The following is a 24,881-nucleotide window of genomic DNA, read 5'->3' on the forward strand; positions in this document are numbered from 1 at the left end:
ATATGTATAGTATTTTTTTTTAAGATTTTATTTATTTGACACAGAGAGAGATCGCAAGTAGGCAGAGAGGCAGGCAGAGAGGTAGGGGGAAGCAGGCTCCCTGCTGAGCAGAGAGCCCAATGTGAGGCTTGATCCCAGGACCCTGAGACCATGACCTGAGCTGAAGGCAGAGGCTTAACCCACTGAGCTACCCAGGTGCCCCCATATACAATATTTTTAAGTATTGCCACATTTCCCTTTGGAAGGGCTGTAACAATTCACATTTTCACCAGCAATGTATGAGAGTACCATTTCTCCACAGCTTCACCAACAAAGTATATTGTCATATTTTAAAGTTTTTGCCATTGATAGGTATTATTTTAATTTGCATTTCTTTAATTATGAGTAAATTTGAACTTTTTTCCATATATTTTAGGCCATTACTATGTCTTATTTTTTTGTGAGTTATCTCTTCATATCTGATTCCCATTATATCAGACTTTTGTAATTTTGCCCTCAAATTTTTTGTTTTGAAAATCTCAAAACCACTGTTTATTATCAAGGTGAACTCTAGGCTTCATGACGGATTTATCAATAGAATTTCTGGTAGCAAGTATGAACACCAGGGCCCCCAAACTTTTTGAATTCACTGACACAGGGATCAGCTACCCCCAGCAGGGTTTGGTCATACTGAATGAAAATGGCTTTGAGCTCCTTCTCGGAAGTCTCATCTATGTATTTCTGATAATAAGGACCCCAGGGCTTTGGAGTTGTGCTAGCAGACTGTGCAAATCTGGGTCCCATGACCACTACCCTTCACACAGACTCAGATGCCCACCCCAAGAAATCATTCCCTGCCCAGAAGCAGAACAGATTCCAGTAGCTTGTACTGCTGTGTGCACTGCTGGATCATCTCCAGAGGCTGCCCATTCAGCTGGATAAGGCTGCTGCCCCATCTGCAACCAGAGCTGTGGCCATCTGCTTGTGTCCAAGGACCTGCAGAGACTGCAGAAGGCCCTTGGACTGCACGGCTGCCAATGTAAGCAAAAACTCCTCACCACATGGTGCCACAACCAGAAAACCTTTTGTCCCTCAAATTTTAAGAGCTGTTTAAATATAAAAAATATTGTCCTTTTTATGTGGTATATATTGTGAATATTTTCTCCCAGTTTCTTCTTGACAAACTTTTATTTATAGGATTTTTTATTATCTAAGAATTTATTTTAGTGAAATTTATCAGTCTTTTGTTTTACTGCTTCTGTATTTTAAGTAACAGCAAGCCTTTTTCTACACCAAGATTATAGAGGAATTAACTCATAGTGGTGGATAAAGATAGCTATTTTTTTTAAAGATTTTGTTTATTTTTTTTTAATATTTTATTTATTTGACAGAGAGAGCTCACAAGCAGGCAGAGCAGCAGGCAGAGGCGGGGGAAGCAGGATCCCCCCTGAGCAGAGAGCCTGATGCAGGGCTCAATCCCAGGACCCTGAGATCATAACCTAAGCCAAAGGCAGAGGCTTAACCCACTGAGCCACCCAGGCACCCCTTTTAATAATAGTGCAATAAGGGACAAGTGGGCAGATTTGGAAAATGCTAAAAGTGGGTCACTCATTATTCCATGAAAAAGAAAGTAGATCATGTTTCAAAGAGGTTTCCAAAAACTTCCCAAAGTTTAGCAAAGTTGTAGGGTACAAAAGCAAAAATCAGTTCTGTTTTTATACACCAGTGATGAATAACCTGAATAAAAAACTAAGAAAGCAATTCCATTTATAACAGCATCAAAATAATAAAAAACTTAGGAATAAATCTAAGGAGGTAAGACATTTTTTTAAGATTTTATTTATTTATTTGACAGAGAGAAAGAGAATGAACACAAGCAGGGAGAGGGAGACAGAGGGAGAAGCAGACTCCCCACAGACCAAGAACCAGACACAGGGCTTGATCCCACAACCCTGGGATCATGACCTGAGATGAAGGCAGAAACAACCAACGAAGCCACCCAGGTGCCCCAGAAGGTAAGACTTTTAATGCTGAAAACCCTGTTGAAAGAAATTAAACAAGATCTAAATAAACGAAAAGACAATCATATTCACAGGCAGGAAGACTTAGTATCTATAAGATGTCAATATTATCCAAAGCAATCTAAAGATTCAACACAATCCCTACCAAAAATACAACAGCCTTTTTGGCAGAAATGAAAAAGCAGATCCTCGTTTTCATAAAAAATTGCAAGGAATCCTGAATAACCAAAATAATCTTGAAAAAGAGCAAAATTGGTGAACTCACATTTCCTAACTTTGAAACTTACTACAAAGCCACAATAAGTAAAACAATACAATATGGGCATAAGAACAAACAAAAAGACCAATGGAACAGAAAGACCACATATGGTCAAATGATTTTCTTTTCTTTTTTTTTTTTAATATTTTTTTCTAAGATTTTATTTATTTATTTGACAGAGAGAAATCACAAGTAGATGGAAAGGCAGGCAGAGAGAGAGAGAGGGAAACAGGCTCCCTGCCAAGCAGAGAGCCCGATGCGGGAATCGATCCCAGGACCCCGAGATCAAGACCCAAGCCGATCAAGACCGGTTGAGCCGAAGGCAGCGGCTCAACCCACTGAGCCACCCAGGCGCCCCATGGTCAAATGATTTTCAACAAGACCATTTAGTGGGAAAGGATGGTTTCTTCACATGGTACTGGGAAAACGTATATCTACATGCAGTATGAAGCTGGACCATAAACCACACCATATACAAAAATTAATTCAAAAATGGATCAGAGACCTAAATGTAAAAACTAAAATTACAAATTACAAAAGTCTTAAAGAAAACATTGAGGAAAATGTTCATGGCATTGGGATTTGGTAACAATTTAATGAATACGACAACAAAAGTTAAAAAAAAAAAAAAAACGAGTAAACTGGACTACATCTAAATCTAAAACTTCTGTGCCAAAGATTCAATCAATAGTGAAAAGGCAACCTACAGAATGGAATATTTGCAAACCACATACCTGATAAGGGGTAAATATCCAGAACATATAAAGAGCTCCTACAACTCTACAACAAAATACAAATAGCCTGATTTTTAAATGAGCAAAGGATTTACATAAATGTTTCTCCAATAAAAATATACACATGGACAAGGATTTGAAAAGATGCTCAATATCATTAATCATTAAGGAAAGGCAAAACAAAACCACAATTATCAACTCACACCCATTAGGATAGCTACTAACCAAAGAAAATAACAAGTATCAGCAAAGATAAAGAGAAATTGGAACGCTTGAGCACAACTGTTGGGAATGGAAAATGGTGCAGGTCTCTATGGAAAACAATCATGTTAGCTTCTCAAAAAATTGAAAACAGAATTACCATATGATCCAATAATTCTACTTCTGGGAATATACACAAAAGATCTGAAAACAGAGTCTCAAAGAGGTATTTATACACCCACATACACATTCATAGCATCATTATTCATAACAGCCAAAAGGCAGAAACAACCCAAGTGTCCATCAACCAATAATGTATAAACAAAACATAATAATTGCATATAACAGAGTATTATTCAGCCTTGAAAAGAAAGGGAATTCTGACACATGCTACAACATACATGAACTGTGAAGACATGATGCTAATTAAAACAACCTGGTCACAGAAAGACAAATACTTTTACTTATGACATACCTAGAATAGTCCTATTCTTAGAGACAGAACATAGAATAGACCTTAGCAGGGGGCCAGGGTGGGGGCAGAAGGAATGGGAGTTGTTTAAGGTTATAGAGTATTCAGTTTTGGGAGATAAAAAGTTCTGGAGATTGATAGCACAAAGACGTGAAACTACTTAACACTACTGAACTACATACTTGAAAATGGTTAAGATGGCAAATTTCATATTTTTGTATGTTACCACAATTAACAATAAAAATCAAAGAAAAATTAAGTAAGTTGGATCTCATCAAAATTAAGATTTTTGTTCCTCAAAGGACACTATCAAGAAAGTGAAAAGAGGGGACACCTGGGTGGCTCAGTTTGTTAAGCAGCTGCCTTCGGCTCAGGTCATGATCCCAGGGTCCTGGGATCGAGTCCCGCATCTTGCTCCTTGCTTGGTGGGGAGCCTGCTTCTCCCTCTGCCTCTGCCTGCCTCTCTGTCTACCTGTGCTCGCTCACTCTCTCTCCCTTTGTCTCTGACAAATAAATAAATTTTTAAAAAAAATTTAAAAAAAAAGTGAAAAGAGGGGCACCTGGGTGGCTCAGTGGGTTAAACCTCAGGTCATGATCTCAGGATCCTGGAATCGAGCCCCACATTGGGCTCTCTGCACAGGAGGGAGACTGCTTCCCCCTCTCTCTCTGCCTGCCTCTCTGCCTGCTTGTGATCCTTCTTTGTCAAATAAATAAATAAAATCTTAAAAAAAAAAAAAGTAGAAAGACAAATGGCAAAAAAATACTTGCAAATCATACTTCTGACAAAGCTTAATACAGAAAATATATAAAGAGCTTCTATAGCTTAAAAAACAACCAAAACAACCCAATTAAATCCAATTTAAAATGGGCAAATGAGCTGAATAGACATTTCTCCAAAGAAGATATACAAATGGCCAATAAGCCCATGAAATGATGCTTAACACTGTTAGTCTTTAGGGAAATGCATATCAAAACCCAGTAAGGTGACACCTGGGTGGTTCAGTCAGTTAAGCGTCTGCCTTCAGCTCAGGTCATGATCCCAGGCTCCCGGGATCAAGTCCCACAACAGGCTCCTTGTTCAGTAGGGAGCCTGTTTCTCCTTCTGCCTGCCGCTCCCTCTGTTTGTGATCTCTCCCTCTCTGACAAATAAATAAAACAAAATAAAATAAATCTTTAAAAAATAAAAAACAACAAAAAAACCAGTAAGATTAACAGTTACACCTGCTAGGGTGGCAATATTTAAAAAAAAAACAAAAAACAAACAAACAGAAAAAGATATCAGGGGCACCTGGGTGGCTCAGTCAGTTAAGCATTAGACTCTCAATTTCAGCTCAGGTCATACCTCAGGGTCATGAGATAGAGCCTGGAGTCAGGCTCCTCGCTGGGCATGGAACTTGCTCAAGATTTTCTCTGCCCCTCCCCCACCTCCTCCCACCTCTGCTTACACACTCTTTCTCTCTTAAAAAAAGAAAAAAAGGGTTGCCTGGGTGGCTCAGTGGGTTAAAGCCTCTGCCTTCAGCTCAGGTCATGATCCCAGGGTCCTGGGATCAAGCCCCACATCAGGCTCTCTGCTTCGCAGGGAGCCTGCTTCCTCCCCTCTCCCTCTGCCTGCCTCTCTGCCTACTTGTGATCTCTGTCTGTCAAATAAATAAATAAAAGCTTTAAAAAAAAAAAAAAAAGAAAAGAAAAAAATTGGAAAATCTAACAAATTTGGTAAGAATAAAAGAAATTGGAACCTCTGGGCCTTGCTTGTGGGAATGTAAAACAGCACAACCACTATGGAAAACAGTCTGGCATTTCCTCAAAAGGTTAAACTCAGAACTACCATATGACCCAGATATTCTACTCCTAGGTATATATCCAAAAGAACTGAAACCAGAGGTTTGAACAGATATCGCTACACCAATGTTCATTACAAGAACCCTAGCTATGGCCCATCAGCAGATGGATTAAAAAATGTGGTATATACATAAAATGGTAATTACTCAGACATAAAAAAATAATGAAATTTAAATATATGCTACAATATGGGTAGACCTTGAAAACATTATAATTAATAAAATAAGCCAGACATAGAAGGACAAATATTATATGATCCCACTTACATATGAGGTGCCTGGAATAGGTACATTTACAGAGATACGAAGGAGAGATTACCAGGGATTGGAGGGAGGTGTGCGGGGGCGGGGCAGAGGTGTGGAGGAAGAGATTGTTTAATGGGTACAGAGTTTATGTTGTGGATGATAAAGTTTGAAGTAAAACAACAGTGATAGAAACACAGTATTGTGAATGTTTTTAATGCCACTGAATTGTACACTTACAAATGGTTAAAATGATAAATACATTATATATATTTTACCACAATAAAAAAAAGAAGTTCAACTTTACCCTAGTGGTCTGAAATACCGCCTTCGTCATATACTAACTTTTCATGTGAATTTGGGTCTAATTCTGCACTTTTTATTCTTCTCCACTGGTCTATTTGTCCCTGCCAGTCCCACAACAATGTTTTAATTACAGAGGCTCTATCATATATATATATAATTATTTTAATTAAGCAGGCTCCACAGACCATGTGGGGCTTGAACTCACAATGCTGAAATCAAGAGTTGCATGCTCTACCAACTGAACCAGCCAGGTACCCTAAGGCTTTATATTAATTTTTATTTATTTTAATAGTACAGCTATCCAACCCTGATAGTTTCTGTTTTTCAGTATTTTCCTGGTTATTTCTAAAATCATTTTTATTGGGATGCCCAGGTGACACAGTCAGTTAAGCAATCAACTCTTGATTTTGGCTCAGGTCATAATCTCAGGGTCCTCTGAGATTAAGCCTCAAGTCAGGCTCTGGGCTCAGCATGGAGTGTGCTTGAGATTGTCTCTTCCTCTCCCTTTGCCCCTCCTTCTCATGCTCTTTCTCTCTAAAGTAAATAAATCTTTAAAAATAAATAAATAAAATATAATCACTTTTATTGAGATATAATTCACATCCCATACAATTTACGCATTTAAAATGTACAATTCAGTGGTTTGTTTGTTTGTTTGTTTTTTAAGATTTTATTTATTTATTTGACAGACAGAGATCATAAGTAGGCAGAGAGGAAGGCAGAGAGAAGGGAAACAGGCTCCCTGCCGAGCAGAGAACCCAATGCAGGGCTCGATCCCAGGACCCTGGGATCATGACCTGAGCCGAAGGCAAAGGCTTTAACCCACTGAGCCACCCAGGCGCCCACAATTCAGTGGTTTTTAGTACACTCACGTGATTGTGAATCTAATTTTTGTACATTTTTCCACCTCCAAAAGAAACTCTGTATCAATTAACGATTGTTTCCCATTCTCCCCCATCTCTTTCCCAGCCTTAAACCATTAATCTATTTACTATCCATAAATTTGCCTATGTGGAAATTTTCTATAATTGGAATCATAAAAGTATATGATCTTTGTGACTGGCTTCTTGCACAAAGCACATTTTTGAGTCATTCATGTAGTAGCATATAACAATACTTTTTACTGTCAGATATTATTCCATCATATGGATATACATTTGTTTTTCATCAGTTGATGGATATCAGGACTGTTTCTACTTTTTAGCTATTATGAATAATGCTGCTAATAACATTCATGTATAAGTTTTTGCATCCACTTCTGTTTTCAACTCTCTTGAGTTTAAACCTAAGAGTGGAATTGTGGATCATAACTCTATATTTAATCATTTGAGGATTAAATCATTTGAGGATTGTTTTCAAAGTATCTGCACCATTTTGCATTCCTAAAAGCAGCATATGAGGGTTTCAACTTCTCTACTTCCTCATCAATACTTGTTATTTTCTCTTACTATTGCATCTTAGTGGTGTGAAGCAGTATCTCGTGATTTTGATTTGCACTTCCCTAATGACTAATAATGTTGAACATCTTTTGGTGTACTTACTGGGTCATTTGTATACCTTCTTTGGACAAATTCCTTCAAATCCTCTGCCTTTCTTTTTTTTTAATTATTTATTTGACAGAGAGATCACAAGTAGGCAGAGAGGCAGAGAGAGGAGGAAGAAGGCTCCCGGCTGAGCAGAGAGCCCTATGTGGGGCTCGATCCCAGGACCCTGAGATCATGACCTGAGCTGAAAGCAGAGGCTTAACCCACTGAGTCACCCAGGCGCCCCTCTGCCGTTTTTTAAAATTGGGTTATTTCTCTTTTTATTATTGAGTAGTAAGAGTATATTAGGAGGGCACCTGGGTGGCTCAGAGGGTTAAGCCTCTGCCTTCTGCTTAGGTCATGGTCTCAGAGTCCTGGAATCGAGCCCTGCCATTGGGTTCTCTGCTCAGCAGGGAGCTTGCTCCCCTCTCCCTCTCTGCCTACTTGTGATCTCTCTCTCTCCCTCTCTGCCTACTTGTGATCTCTCTCTGAATCAAATAAATAAAATCTTAAAAGAAAAAAAAAGAGTATATATTAGGGATACAAGTCCCTTATCAGATATATGATTTTAAAATAGTTTTTCCCATTCTATGAGTTGTCTTGATATCATCTGCAGAAAAAAAAAAGTTTTAAATTTTGATATAGCCCCATTTATTTACTTATTTATATCATTTGAGCTTTATATCTCATGTTTAAAAAGCACTGCCTAACCCAAAGTCACTAAGATTTACTGTTAGCTTTCCTCTAGGAGTTTTATAGTTTTGTTAGCTCTTACATTTAGGTTTACAATATATTTTGATTAATTTTTTAAAGTTTTTATTTTAATTTATTTTAGAGATACAAAGTGAGAGAGAGAGTACACAGCAGAGTGAGAGGGAGAAGCAGACTCCATGTTGAGTCCAATGCAGGGCTTGATCCGACAACCCAGAGATCATGATTTGACCTAAAATCAAGAGTTGGATGCTTAAACAACTGCGCCACCCAGGCATCCCATATTTTGAATTAATTTTTATGTATGGCATGAGATAGGTTTCCAACTTCATTCTTTTGCATATCCAGCATGGTATATCAATACCATTTGTTGAAAAAACTATTCTTTCCCATTTTATTTCCTTAGACCTTTACTAAAAGTCAATTGACACATTTTGCGTGTTTATTTCTCCATATGAACCTTAAAATAAGCTTGTCTAACTCAATAAAACAACTTCTTAGGATTTTTATTAAAATTGCATTGGGGCGCCTGGGTGGCTCAGTTGCTAAGCATCTGCCTTTGGCTCAGGTCATGATCCCAGGGTCCTGGGATCTAGCCCTGCATTGAGCCCCACAATGGGCTCCCTGCTCAGCCAGAAGCCTGCTTCTCCCTCTCCCACTCCCCTTGCTTGTATTCCCTCTCTCGCAGTCCCTGTCTCTGTCAAAAAAATAAATAAAATCTTTAAAAAAAATAAATTCTAAAGAATAAAATTGCATTGATTTCATAAATTAATTTGGGAGGATTAACATCTTTATGATGTTGAATCAACCTATTCAAGAACAAGGGATGTTTTACCATTTGCTTAAATCTGCTTCAGTGTCTTTTAGGGGTGTTTAAAATTTTCCTTGTATAAGTTTTAGGCCATTCTTACTAAATTTATTCCTAAAGATATAACTCTCCATGTTGTTATTGTAAATGGGCTTTTCTCTAACATTATGTTCAGTATAAGCTATTTCTATATATGAAAGCTGATTTTTTATGTTAATTTTAAATCCTGATCCTTCACTCAATTCTTTTACTGTATTGAGGTACTTTTATTATTGATTTCCTGGAGTCCAGCGATACTATGATCTGCAAATAGATATTGTTCTACTTGTTCTTTACCACTTCTATGCTTCTTCTTGATTTCTCTTAACTAATTGTCTTGGCTACTTTACCTCTAACATAATGCAGAATAGTAGTGAATATAGTGACAATGTTTGCCTTGTTCCTGATATGAAACTGAAATGGAAATGCCTGTAGAGGTTTCCCATTTAAATAAGATACTACCTTTAATGCTAAAATATATACTTCATCAAGTTAAGTAAGTACTCTTCAAATCCTATTCTCTTAAGTGTCTCTACCATGTATGGGTACTTAATTTTGCCAAAGATTTTCTCAGAATCTACAGAGATAATCTTATTGTTTTTTCTTTATATTTATTAACATGGTATATGATATTAATAGGTTTCCTTATATTGTATCAATCCTGCATTCCTGGAATAAATCCTGCCTTAGCACTTCTGCCTTTGTTTTTTCCTCTGCCTAGAATCTAATTTCTCTGATTTTCATATGTCTACCCCCTTCATCTATTCAGACCTTATAAAATATCTCCTCCTCAGAGATGCATTCCCTGGACCACTCAATCAAAAGTAACCTTCTAGTTAATCTATAGGACAGTACCCTATTTTAATTTCCTACCCAGAAGTTATTACTAGCTGATATTCTCCCCATATATCCCATATGTATACTCCTATGCAAATATCTTCAACTGCTACAACAGTACTAAACCTGTCTTAGAAGTAGATTTATTGCTGTATGCCCAAGATATATAGTACCTGGCATATGTTAGGCGCTCAACAGTTGTTTTCAATAAATCTACTATCATTATGGGCTCACTACTGATACAACATGTGATTTTATCATAGGAATAAAAAAGTAGTAAAAAAAACTCATCTTTGAATACACTTAGGGCATAAGTCTAGACTTCTCAACATCAAAGAGAAATCTAGAAACTCAAACAAAATTGAAGTGGGCAATTTTTTAGATCGTTTAAATCAGCAAATCAAAAAAACCCTGCTAATTTAAAAATTATGATACTAAAATCAAGGTTTCCTTTCTTCCAATTAACATTTTCTAATTAAAATTTCTCATTAAAATTTGTTATAAAATTTATCAGTAAAGGAGTTAACATTTAAGTTGGATGAAGAATAAATCAATGTAAATGACTTATTGTATCTAATAAAAACCAAAGGTACTGAGTATATAAGCCTGATGATTCACAAACCTGTACCCCTGGGGCAAATAATACATTATATGTTAATTAAAATAATTAATTTAAAAAGTATTCTTCAATAGATTTTAGTATTATAATTCCACCAGCCAAAAAAATCTAACTCACAAAAATTAATTTTAACTTTATATAATGGAAACCATAAAAAACAGAAAGGTGGTAAACTCTCTCAATTACCTGTAAAAGGTGATGATTTCTCTGAGCATTTTACTTTTAGAAGTTTCCTATTAATAAATACATAACCACAGGGACAAGATTTACATGAAACAGGAACCTGGAGGGAAAAAAAATATTACTGCTTTACTATTTATTAAACTTCTAAAGTACTTATTTGTCTTTTCAACTAAGCAATAACTTACTTGAAGGTAGAGATCACACTTTTATTAAAACTCCACCTCTTCATAAAAATTATTCAAGATAGGAAATCATACCCATCCCATTCCCCTAATCTTTATAGTTCCAAGCATATGGTAAATGTTTAATAACAACTAATGTGAGTGGCCACAGGAAGAATGTAAAGTAAAAAAAAACTATTTGCTGGCTGGGGTAGGAGTCAAGATGGCAGAGGAGTAGCAGACTGAGATGATATCAGGTAGCAGGAGTTCAGCTATATAGTTATCAAACCACTCCAAACACCCACAAACCCAACAGGACATCAAAGAGAAGAGCAGCAATTCTAGAAACAGAAAATCGACCACTTTCTAAAAGGTAGGATGTGCAGAGAAGTGAATCTGAAGCAATGGAAAGACAGACCATGGGGGGAGGGTCCAGCTCCCAGCAAGTAGCAGGGCGACAAAGCAAAAAATCCAAACTTTTAGAAGTCTGCTCCACTGAAGGATATTGCTCCAGAGGTCAAGCGGGGGTGGAGCCCATGTGGGGAAAGTATGGTCTCAGATCCCATGGGATCACAGAAGGATTGGGGGTGTCTGAGTGTAGCAGAGCTCGCAGGTATCAGAGCAGGGAAGCCAGCTACAGAGACAGAGCCGAGGAGTGAGCTCTCAGCTTGGGGTTACCTTAAACTGTAATCCGTGGCACAACTGGGCCACTGCTCTTCGAGCAGGGACCCCACAAGTGGCAGATCTAGGGAGACCCGCTTTCCTTCTCTGAAGGCAGGAATTTGCAGAGTTTGGAGACTCCAAATGGACCTGTGTGCCAGAGACGGAGGTGCTTGATCGCAGGTGGGCGAGCTCAGAGTCAGCCGAAGACTAGGGAGATGGAAGTGACTGAACGCTTTTCTCCAAGGGCACACTGAGGAGTGGGGCCCTGAGCTCTCAGCTCCTCCAGGCCAGAGACTAGAAGACCACTATTTTCACTCCTGTGCTCCAGAGGTCTAGAGAAAGCATTCAGGGAACAAAAGCTCCCCAGAGCAAACACGACAGATTACTTAGCCCTTAGCCCAGCCCCTGGTAAGGGCAGCACAATTCCACCTCAGGCAAAGAGACATTTAAGAATCACTACAAAAGGCCCGCCCAGTAGATCAGCAAGAACATCCAGCTAAGACCAAGCTCACTGATCAAAGAGAAGAGCGGAATTCCAGAGGAGGGGGAAGCAAAGGATGGAATTCGTAACTTTGTACCCATGATTCTTTAGTCTTGCAAAGTTAAATTTTTTTAATTTTATTTTTTTCTTATTCTAATTTTTTAACTTTTCCTCTTTAAACGTTTTTTTAAACTAGTTTATTATAACAATACCTTTCTTTTAAAAAAAAAAAAAACCTTTTTAAACCTTCACTATGTTAGTCATTTTATCCTTCATTGTATCTAACTTAATTTTTTGTAATCTTATAAGGATTTTTCTTCTACAAAATTTTTGGGATACAAACTCTTCTAATAGATCAAAATATAACCTAAATCTAGCACAGGACTTTGTTCTCATCTCCAGGCTGAGCAAATTCTCTCCACTTTCTTTTTCTTTCTTTTTCTAACCAACTTATCAATACACTTCTTAGAATTTTTTTAAATTTTCATCTTTACAGTCATATTCCATCCCTTCATCATGTTTATCCTTATTTTTGTATATGATAAGTTTTTCTTTCTTTAAAATTTTAGGAGGTAGTTTCTTCTAAGAGACCAAAATACACCCAACATCAAGTGGGTGGCTCTGTTCTATTCACCAGTCTAATATATTTTTTAAATTTTTCTTAAACTTCTTTTTACCCCCTTTTTTCTCCCCAATTGGGGTCTCTTCTGATTTGGATAGCGTACATTTTTTCTGGGGTCTTTGCAACCTTTTTAGTATTTTATTCTCTCGTTCATATATTCTTATCTGCATAAAATGACAAGGCAGAAAAACTCACCAAAAAAAAAAAAAAAAAAGAACAAGAGACAGTACCAAAGGCTAAGGACCTAATCAATACAGACATTGGTAATATGTCTAGAGTTCAGAGTGACAATTCTCAAGGGGCTAGCTGGGCTCGAAAAAGGCATGGAAGATACTAGAGAAACCCTGTCTGGAGAAATAAAAGCCCTTTCTGGAGAAATAAAAGAACTAAAATCTAACCAAGCTGAAATCAAAAAAGCTATTAATGAGGTGTAATAAAAAATGTAGACTCTTGGGTGCCTGCATGGCTCAGTGGGTTAAGCCCCTGCCTTCGGCTCAGGTCATGATCTCAGGGTCCTGAGATTGGGTCCTGCATCAGGCTATGCTCAGCAGAGAGCCTGCTTCCCCCCTCACTCTGCCTGCCTCTCTGCCTACTTGTGATCTCTGTGTGTCAAATAAATAAATATAATCTTTAAAAAAAAAAAATGGAGGCTCTTACTACTTGGATAAATGAGGCAGAAGAGAGAATTAGTGATATAGAAGACCAAATGAAGGAGAATAAAGAAGCTGAGCAAAAGAGAGACTAACAACTACTGGACCATGGGGGGAGAATTCAGAAGATAAGTGAACCATAAGATGAAACAATATTAGAATAATTGGGATTCCAGAAGAAGAGAGAGACAGGGGGGCAAAAGATATATTGGAGAGAATTATTCTGGAGAATTTCCCTAATATGGCAAAGGAAACAAGCATCAAAATCCAGGAGGCACAAAGATCCCCCATCAAAATCTATAATAGGTCCACATCCCATTATCTAATAGTAAAACGTACAACTCTTAGTGACAAAGAAAATCCTTAAAGAAGCCAGGATAAGAAGTCTGTAACATACAATGGTAACAATATTAGATTGGCAGCAGACTTATCCACAGAGACCTGGCAGGACAGAAAGAATTGGCATGATATATTCAGAGCACTAAACAAGAAAAACATGCAGCCAAGAATAGTATATCCAGCTAGACTATCATTGAAAATAGGAGAGATAAAAAGCTTTCAGGACAAAAGAAAACCTAAAAGAATTTGTAAACACCAAACCAGCCCTATAGGAAATATTGAAAGGGGTCCTCTAAGGAAAGATAGTCTAAAAGTAGTAGGCCAGAAAGGAACAGAGACAATATACAGTAACAGTCACCTTACAGAAAATACAATAGCACTAAATTAATATATTTCAATAGTTACCCTGAATATAAATGGGCTAAAAACCCCAATCAAAAGACACAGGGCATCAGAATGGATAAAAAACCAAAACCCATCAATATGCTCTCTACAAGAAACTCATTTTAGATCCAAAGATACCTCCAGATTTAAAGTGAGGGGGTGGAAAACAATTTACCATGCTAATGGACATCAAAAGAAAGCTGGGTTGGCAATTCAGACATTTAGATTTTAAGCCAAAGAATATAATAAGAGATGAGGAAGAACACTATATCATACTTAAAGGGTCTATCCAACAAGAAGATCTAACAATTTTAAATATCTATGCCCCTAACATGGGAGCAGCCAACTATATAAACCAATTAATAACAAAATAAAAAAAAACACATCAACAATAATACAATAATAGTAGGGGACTTTAACAGCCCCCCTCACTGAAATGGACAGATCATCCAAGCAAAAGATCAATAAGGAAATAAAGGCTTTAAATGACACTCTGGATCAGATGGACATCACAGATATACTTAGCACATTCCATCCCAAAACAACAGAATACACATTCCTCTCTAGTGCACATGGAACATTCTCCAGAATAGATCACATCCTGGGTCACAAATCAGGTCTCAACCAGTACCAAAAGATTGGGATCATTCTCTGCATATTTTCAGACCACAGTGCTCTGAAGCTGGAACTCAATCACAAGAAGAAAGTTGGAAAGAACCCAGATACATGGAGGCTAAAGAGCATCTTACTAAAAACCAAATGGGTCAACCAGGAAATTAAAGAAGAATTGGAAAAATTCATGGAAACAAATGATAATGGATACACAACTGTTCAAAATCTGTGGGACACAGCAAAAGCAGTCCTGAGAGGAAAATATATAGCGATACAAGCCTTTCTCAAGAAACAAGAAGGGTCTCGGGGCGCCTTAGTGGCTCAGTGGGTTAAAGCCTCTGCCTTCAGCTCAGGTCATGATCCCAGGGTCCTGGAATCAAGCCCTGCATCGGGCTCTCTGCTCGGCGGGCAGCCTGCTTCCTTTCCTCTCTCTCTCTCTCTCTGCCTGTCTTTCTGCCTACTTGTGATCTCGGTCTATCAAATAAATAAATAAAATATTAAAAAAAAGAAAAGAAAAGAAGCAAGAAGGGTCTCAAATATACAACCTACCCCTACACCTAAAGGAGCTGGAGAAAGAACAGCAAAGAAAGCCTAAACCCAGCAGAAGAGAAATAAAGATCAGAGCAGAAATCAATGAAATAGAAACCAAAAAAATAGTTGAACATACCAAGAAACTAAGAGCTGGTTCTTTGAAAGAATTAATAAGATTGATAAACACCTGGCCAGACTTATCAAAAAGAAAAAAGACCCAAATAAATAAAATCATGAATGAAAGAGGAGTGATCACAACCAACACCAAAGAAATATAAACAATTTTAAAGAACATATTATGAGCAACTATACACCAGCAAATTTGACAATCTGGAAGAAATGCATGCATTCTTAGAGACATATAAACTACCACAACTGAACCAGGAAGAAACAGAAAACCTGAACAGAACCATAACCAGTAAGGAGATGGAAGCAGTCATCAAAAATCTCCCCAAAAACAAAAGCCCAGGGCCAGATGGCTTCCCAGGGGAATTCTACCAAACATTTAAAGAAAAATTAATTCCTATTCTCCTGAAACTGTTCCAAAAAATAGAAATGGAAGGAAAACTTCCAAACTCATTTTATGAGGCCAGCATTACCTTGATCCCAAAACCAGACAGACCCCATCAAAAAAAGAGAATTACAAACCAATATCCTTGATGAACACAGATATAAAAAATTCTCACCAAAATACTAGCCAATAGGATCCAACAGTCCATAAAAGGATTATTCACCACAACCAACTGGGATTTATTCCAGGGCTGCAAGGTTGGTTCAACATCTGCAAATCAATCAATGTGATACAATACATGAACAAAAGAAAGAACAAGAAACATATAATATTCTCAATAGATGCTGAAAAAGCATTTGACAAAGTACAGCATCCTTTCTTGATCAAAACTCTTCAAAGTGTAGGGATAGAGGATACGTACCTCAATATCATCAAAGCCATCTATGAAAAACCCACCGTGAATATTATTCTCAATGGAGAAAAACTGAGAGCTTTTCTGCTAAGATCAGGAACTCGGCAGGGATGTCCATTATCACCACTGCTATTCAACATAGTACTAGAAGTCCTAGCCTCAGCAATCAGACAACAAAAAGAAACTAAAGGTATCCAGATCAGCAAAGAAAAAGTCAAACTATCACTCTTTGCAGATGATATGATACTTTATGTGGAAAACCCAAAAGACTCCACTCCAAAACTGCTAGAACTTGTACAGGAATTCAGTAAAGTGTCAGGATAGAAAATCAATGCACAGATATCAGTTGCATTTCAGTGCACAACAAGACAGAAGAAAGAGAAATGAAGGAGTCAATCCCATTTACAACTGTATCCAAAACCATAAGATACCTAGGAATAAACCTAACCAAAGAGGCAAAAAATCTGTACTCAGAAAACTATAAAGTGCTCATGAAAGAAATTGAGGAAGACACAAAGAAATGGGAAAATGTTCCATGCTCATGGATTAGAAGAACAAATATTGTGAAAATGTCTATGCTACCTCAAGCAATCTACACATTTAATGCAATCCCTATCAAAATCCCATCCATTTTTTTCAAAGAAATGGAACAAATAATCCTAAAATTTATATGGAACAAGAAAAGACCTTGAATAGCCAGAGGAATGCTAAAAAAGAAAGCCAAAGTTGGTGGCATCACAATTCCAGACTTCAAGCTCTATTACAAAGCTGTCATCATCAAGATAGTACAGTACTGGCGCAAAAACAGATACATAGATCAGTGGAACAGAATAGAGAGCCCAGAAATAGACCCTCAACTCTATGGTCAACTAATCTTTGACAAAGCAAGAAAGAATGTACAATGGAAAAAAACAGTCTCTTCAACAAATGGTGTTGGGAAAATTGGACAGCCATGTGCAGAAAAATGAAACTGGACCATTTCCTTACACCACACACAAAAATGGACTCCAAATGGATGAAAGACCTCAATGTGAGAAAGGAATACATCAAAATCCTTGAGAAGAACACAAGCAGCAGCCTCTTCGACCTCAGCCTCAGCAACTTCTTCCTAGAAACGTTGCCAAAGGCAAGGGAAGTAAGGGCAAAAATGAACTATTGGGACTTCATCAAGATCAAAAACTTTTGCACAGCAAAGGAGACAGTCAACAAAACCAAAAGACAACTGACAGAATGGAAGAAGACATTTACAAACGACCTATCAGATAAAGGGCTAGTATCCAAAATCTATAAAGCGCTTATCAAACTCAAAACCCAAAGAACAAATAATCCAATCAAGAAATGGGCAGAGGACACGAACAGACATTTCTGCAAAGAAGACATCCAGATGGCCAATAGACACATGAAAAAGTGCTCCACATCACTGGGCATCAGGGAAATACAAGTCAAAACCACAATGAGATACCATCTCACACCAGTCAGAATGGCTAAAATTAACAAGTCAGGAAATGACAAATGCTGGCGAGGATGTGGAGAAAGGGGAACCCTCCTGCACTGTTGGTGGGAATGAAAGCTGGTACAGCCACTCTGGAAAACAGCATGGAGGTGTCTCGAAAAGTTGAAAATAGAGCTACCCTATGACCTAGCAATCATGCTACTGGGTATTTACCCTAAAGATACAAATGGAGTGATCCAAAGGGGCACATGCACCCAAATGTTTATAGCAGCAGTGTCCACAATAGCCAAACTATGGAAAGAACCTAGATGTCCATCAACAGATGAATGGATAAAGAAGGGGTGCTATATGTATCCAATGGAATACTATGCAGCTATCAAAAAATGCAATCTTGCCATTTGTGACAATGTGGATGGAACTAGAGGGTATTATGCTGAGTGAAGTAAGTCAATCAGAGAAAGACAATTATATGATATGAGGATTTTGAGAGGCAAAGTGGGAGGCTTGGGGGGTAGAAAAGAGTAAATGAAACAAGATGGGATCAGGAGGGAGACAAACTATAAGAGACTCTTAATCTCACAAAACAAACTCAGGGTTGCCTGGGGCAAGGGGGAGAAGGAGAAGGTGGTTGGGTTATGGACACTGGGGATAGTATGTGCTATGGTGAATGCTGGGAAGTGTGTAAGCCCCATGACTCACACAGCTGTACCCCTGGGGCTAATAATACATTGTATGTTAATTTTTTTAAAGGTAATTTTTAAAAAACCTATTTGCTAAAATGTCAGTCTCAGAATAGTTACAACATGGATTAGGGTAGGAAAAAGTGACTAGGAAATTATTATATTAATCCTAGGATGAGAGGCTGTTGGCCTGTTCTGCAATGCTGGCAGGGGAATGTATTTCCAAAAAAAAAAAAAAAAAAAAAACCAAAAACCACATAGAGTATATTTGACAGACATTTTATTTTATTTTTTTTTAAGATTTTATTTATTTATTTGAGAGAGAGAGACAGTGAGAGAGAGCATGAGCGAGGAGAAGGTCAGAGGGAGAAGCAGACTCCCCATGCAGCTGGGAGCCTGATGCAGGATTCGATCCCGGGAGCCCGGGATCATGACCTGAGCCGAAGGCAGTCGTCCAACCAACTGAGCCACCCAGGCGTCCCTTGACAGACATTTTAAAGGGAGGAAGAAACAAGAAGTAGACACAAATTGATTACTAATGATAAAATAGAATTGAAAACTTGTGATTTCTTTTCTCATCCACCAGTTTTTGAGTATGTTGTTTAATTTATACAAATTCTTTAAATTTTCTAGTTTTCCTTTGCTGTTGATTTCTAACTTTATTCTGCTGTGGTTGGAGAAGATACTTTAAATGGTATCAGTCTTAAAGAAAAAAAATGGTATCAGTCTTAAAAAATTAACTGTGGGGGCGCCTGAGTGGCTCAGTCATTGGGCGTCAGCTCAAGTCTTGATCCCAGCGTCCTGGGAGCAAGCCCTGCATCAGGCTCCCTGCTAGGTGGGAAGCCTGCTTCTCTCTCTCCCACTCCCTCTGTGTTCCCTCTCTCACTGTGTGTCTCTCTCTCAAATTAATTAATTAATTAACTTTGATTCTCACCTTATGCCACATACAAATATGGACTACAGACCTACATGAAATATTTTAAACTATTAAACTTCTAGAAAATACAAAAAAAAAAAAAAACTGCTTTCAATAGTTTGAACACGAGAGAAGAGGGCCAGTACTAATTCCTGGCAAGGAATCATTTACAATAGCCAGTTTGAGGGAAAGGAACATGGAAAACTATAAAATAGGTGCCAGACATAGGTTCTCCTAGTCCCCGGCAGAGAAAAGACCCTGAACAAATCTCATAAGCCCTGCAGTTTTCTGTTTTCTTTTCTAAGGTCTTTACTGAGTAGTCTATGATCTTCACATAGTTTTAAGTAAAAAAACGATTATCATTTGACAGCTTTATTGTTATAATAAACATATAATAAATTATACATATTTAAAACGTACAATTTGACATGTTTTGACAATTGTATATGCCCAGGAAACCATCACCATCAAGATAGTCAATATATCCATCATCCCTAGGTTTCTTCATATGCCTTTGTAATCTACCTCTCCTTAGCATCCCCCTCAATATCCCCAAGCAACTACTGATCAGCCGGCACTATAGATCAGTTTGAATTTTCTAGAGTTTTATGTAAATGGAATCTTAAGTACATGCTCTTTCTTTGTTTAGCTTCACTTAGCATAATTATTTTGAGATTTGTCCATGTTTTTGCATATAACAAGTTCTTTCCTTTTATTGCTGATTACTATTCCATATGAAGATATACCACAGTTTATCTGTACATGTTGACTGTTTTCAGTTTTTAGCTATTACAAATAAAGCTACTATGAACTTCCATGCAAAAGTCTTTGTGTATATGTATATATATTACACACACGTGTGTACACACACACACACACACACACACACACACATTCTTTTCTCTTGAATAAATAGTTAAAAGTGGAAATGGTTGGATCATTAGACAGGTATAACTTTTTAAGAAAACTGCCAAACTGGGGTGCCTGGGTGGCTCAGTGGTTAAACGTCTGCCTCCAGCTCTGGTCATGATCTCAGGATTCTGGTCATGATCCCAGGACTCTGGGATCAAGCCTCACATGACGGGGTTCTCTGCTCAGCAGGGAGCCTGCTTCTCCTCTCCCTCTGGTTGTGTTTTCTTTCTAAAAAAAGAAAGAAAGAAGGAAAACTGATCAACTATTTCCCAAAGAGGCTGTACCATTTTATATTCTCACCAGCAGTGTGTGAGATGTCCAGTTCCTCCACAACATCATCAATATTTGGTATGTTCTTTTTTAGTTATTCCAGTAGGGTCTCACTATGGTAATACACATATCCCTAATGACTAATGATGTTGAGCATTTTTCTATAAGCTTATATGCTGTCTATAAGTCTACTCTGGTGAAGTATCTATTCAAATTTATGTTTTTTTTAATTTTTTCAATTTATTTTCAGAAAAACAGTATTCATTATTTTTTCACCACACCCAGTGCTCCATGCAGTACATGCCCTCTATAATACCCACCACCTGGTACCCCAACCTCCCACCCCCCGGCCACTTCAAACCCCTCAGATTGTTTTTCAGAGTCCATAGTCTCTCGTGATTCACTTCCCCTTCCAATTTACCCCAACTCCCTTCTCCTCTCTAACACCCCTTGTCCTCCATGATATTTGTTATGCTCCACAAATAAGTGAAACCATAGGATAATTGACTCTCTCTGCTTGACTTATTTCACTCAGCATAATCTCTTCCAGTTGGGTATTCATCCTTTGTGATGGAGGCATAATACTCCATAGTGTATATGGACCACATCTTCCTTATCCATTCGTCCGTTGAAGGGCATCTTGGTTCTTTCCATAGTTTGGCGACCGTGGCCATTGCTGCTATAAACATTGGGGTACAGATGGCCCTTCTTTTCATGACATCTGTATCCTTGGGGTAAATACCCAGGAGTGCAATTGCAGGGTCATAGGGAAGCTCTATTTTTAATTTCTTGAGGAATCCCCACACTGTTCTCCAAAGAGGCTGCACCAACTTGCATTCCCACCAACAGTGTAAGAGGGTTCCCCTTTCTCCACAACCTCTCCAACACATGTTGTTTCCTGTTTTGTTAATTTTGGCCATTCTAACTGGTGTAAGGTGATATCTCAATGTGGTTTTAATTTGAATCTCCCTGAGGGCTAATGATGACGAACACTTTTTCATGTGTCTGATAGCCATTTGTATGTCTTGATTGGAGAAGTGTCTGTTCATATCTTATGTCTATATTTTAATAGGGTTGTTTATTTTCTTTCTTTGAAACCTTTATGTATTCTGGATACAAGTTCTCTAGGACATATATATGCTTTGCAAAGGTTCTTATTTGTTCGTATCTTCTTTTCTTTTTCTAAACAGTAATTTTCTTTTTTTTTTTTAAGATTTTATTTATTTATTTGAGAGAGAGACAGTGAGAGAGAGCATGAGCGAGGAGAAGGTCAGAAAGCGAAGCAGACTCCCCATGGAGCTGGGAGCCCGATGTGGGACTCAATCCCGGGACTCCGTCCCGGAATCATGACCTGAGCCGAAGGCAGTCGTCCAACCAACTGAGCCACCCAGGCGTCCCTAAACAGTGATTTTCAAAGCAGAGTTTTCATTTTGATTAAGTCCAATTTACCTTTTTTTTTCTATTATAGGTCATGCTTTTGGTGTTGTAACACCAAACAATTGCCTAACTTAAGTTCACAAAGATTTTTTTAGTATTTTCTGGAAGTTTCATAGTTTAAAATTTTTCATGTAGGTCTACAAATCCATCTTGAAATATTATTTGTATATGGCACGCGTAAGAATTAAAGTTGTTTTTTTTTTTAAAGAATTATTTACTTGGAGAGAGAGAGAATGGGGGAAAGGGCAGAGGAAGAGGGAGGAGAGAGAAACCTAAGCAGATTTTTCACTGAGCACAGAGCCTGACACTGAGTGCAGAGCCTGGCATGGGGCTCAATCTCACCTGAGCCATTACCACTGAGATCACAACCTGAGCCAAAACCAAGAGTTGGATGCTTAACGGACTATGCCACCCACGTGCCCCAAGTTCATTTTTTTAGATAGATGTCAAAGTAACTTCTCCAAACACAACATGACAAAGTTAGAAACAGAAAGGAAAACTAGAAAATTCAAAAAATTTTAGAAATTAAGCAACATACTCCGAAATAACCAATGGATTAAAAAAACAAATCATAAGGAAAAATAGAAAATACACAGAGATGACTGAAAACAAACATATAACCTACCAAAACTCAGAGGACACAGTGAAAGCAATGTTAAGCAGGAAAATTATAGAGCTGTAAAAGCTTATATTAAAAAAGAAGATCGCAGGGTTCCTGGGTGTCTCAGTGAGTTAACGCCTCTACCTTCGGCCCAGGTCATGATCCCAGGGTCCTGGGATTGAGCCCCACATCAAGCCCCACATCTGGCTCTCTGCTCAGTGGGGAGCCTGCCTCCCTCTCTCTCTCTGCCTGTCTCTCTGCCTACTTGTGATCTCTGTTAAATAAATAAATAAAATCTTAAAAAAATAAAAAATAAAGATAATCTCAAGTCAACAATCTAACTTTACAACTAGAGGGGCACCTGGGTGGCTCGGTGGGTTAAAGCCTCTGCCTTCGGCTCAGGTCATGATCCCAGGGTCCAGGGATCGAGCCCTGCATCGGGCTCTCTGCTCAGTGGGGAGCCTGCTTCCCCGTCTCTCTCTGCCTGCCTCTCTCCCTACTTGTGATCTCTCTGTTTCTGTCAAATAAATAAACAAAAATCTTTAAAAAAAAAAAAAAAAAGAACTAGAAAAAGAAGAGCAAACTAAATCCAAGCCAACATAAAGAGGGAAATATTAATATTAGAGATAAACAAAATAGAGAATAGAGAAATAATCAAGAAAATCAATAAAACAAAAGTTGGTTTCTTTGAAAAGATGAACAAAGTTGACAAGCCTTTTGCTAGAGACAAAAAAAGAGGGAAGACTTTATTACAGATATACCTTTTTTTTTGCACTTTGCTTCATTGTGCTTCACAGATACTCTGGGTTTTACATATTGAAGATTTATGGCAACATTTCGTAGAGGAAGTCTATCACCACTATTTTTCCACCACATCTGCTCACTTTGTATCTTTGTCATGTTGCGGTAATTTTTGAAATATTTCAAACTTTTTCATCATTATCTTGGTTATAGTGATCTATGATCAGTGATCTTTGGTGTTACTATTTTAATTATTTTGGAGTGCCAGGAACACACCTATACAAGACAGAAAACTTAATCTATAAATGTGTGTGTTCTGAATACTCTACCAATTGGCCATTCCGTTTGCCTTCTTCTCCTCAGGCCTCCCTGTACTAAGAAGCAGCAATATTGAAATTAGGCCAGTTAATAACCCTACGAAGGCCTTTAAGTATTCAAGTTAAAGGAAAAGGCACACATTTCTCATTTTAAATCCAAAGTTAGAAATGATTAAGCTTAGTACAAAAGGCATGTCAAAAGCCAAGCAAGGCCAAAAGTTAGGCCTCTTACGCCAAACAGCCAAATTATAAATGAAAAAGAAGATTTCTTGAAGGAAATGGTGCTGCTCCAGTGAACACACAAATGATAAGAAAGTGAAACCGCCTTATAGTTGATATGCAGAAAATTTTGTTGGTTTGGAAAAAAAAAAATCAAACCAGCCACAAAATTCTTAAGCCAAAACCTAATTCAGGGCAAGGGCTGAACTTCATTCAAGTCTATGAAGGCTGACAGAAAGAAAATTAGTGGTTGCTAGTAGCTAGGGACTAGGTGGCATTGAGAATGACTGTTTGTTTAATGGAAACAAGGTCTCACCTCAGAGTGATAAAAATGTTCTGGAATTCGATAGTGGTAATGGTTGTACAATGCTGTAAAAATATTAATGCCACTGAAGTAGACCCTTTAACATGGTTCAAATGGTGAATTTTATCTTTTTTACCACAATGAAAAATATCAATTGTATTTCTATACATAATGAAATTGATAAAACAAAAATTTTATTTTTTTTAAAGATTTTATTTATTTATTTGACAGAGATCACAAGTAGGCAGAGAGGCAGGCAGGGAGACAGGAGAGAGGAGGAAGCAGGCTCCCCGCTGAGCAGAGAGCCCGATGTGGGGCTCGATCCCAAAACCCAAGGATCAAGACCTGAGGCGGAGGCAGAGGCTTAACCCACTGAGCCACCCAGGCACCCCTGCTGCGGCCCTTTTTGTCACCGCACGCATCTAATGAGAACAAAGCAACCCTGCGTGGCAGGAGGGGCTTTCGGAGCCAGGAGCCTGGAGCCTGGACTCGGGAGTCGGGCACACCGGGCATTCTCGTCGCGGCAGATGGGGACTGAAGGGGCCGTGCTCGTCCACTTAGGCCACTGTCCCCACACTCCCGCCGCTGTCACCCAGAGCCGGCCAGGCGACTCTGGGAGGCTCCGGACAGGGCGCCCGGTCCGCTCCCGACAAACCCACGCCTCCCTCCCGCGCCACGGGCTGCAGGACACACACAGTTGCCCGGCTAACGCCTCCAGGTGGGGACCAGCCACTGCAACCCCGGGAGTCCCCCTGGCATCCCCTCGGCTCAGCCCGGCCTCCCACCATGGACACCGAGCCCACGGGCCAGACCACCCGGCGAGGCGGCCTCTCCACAGCCAACCGCCGCCGACAACGGCCGCCTGCCCGCGCTCCCGCCCCGCCGGCCCCCG

General features: G+C 38.6%; 1 pseudogene; it reads right to left on the reverse strand.

Annotated features, from left to right (window-relative positions):
- Nucleotides 1-411: 411 nt before the first annotated feature.
- On the reverse strand, nt 412-24,502 carry LOC123391023 (annotated as a pseudogene).
- Nucleotides 24,503-24,881: the final 379 nt, after the last annotated feature.

This window comes from Mustela putorius, unplaced genomic scaffold (genome assembly GCF_011764305.1).
Source record: "Mustela putorius furo isolate JIRA1106 unplaced genomic scaffold, ASM1176430v1.1 tig00000174_pilon_pilon_pilon, whole genome shotgun sequence".
Lineage (NCBI taxonomy): Eukaryota > Metazoa > Chordata > Mammalia > Carnivora > Mustelidae > Mustela > Mustela putorius.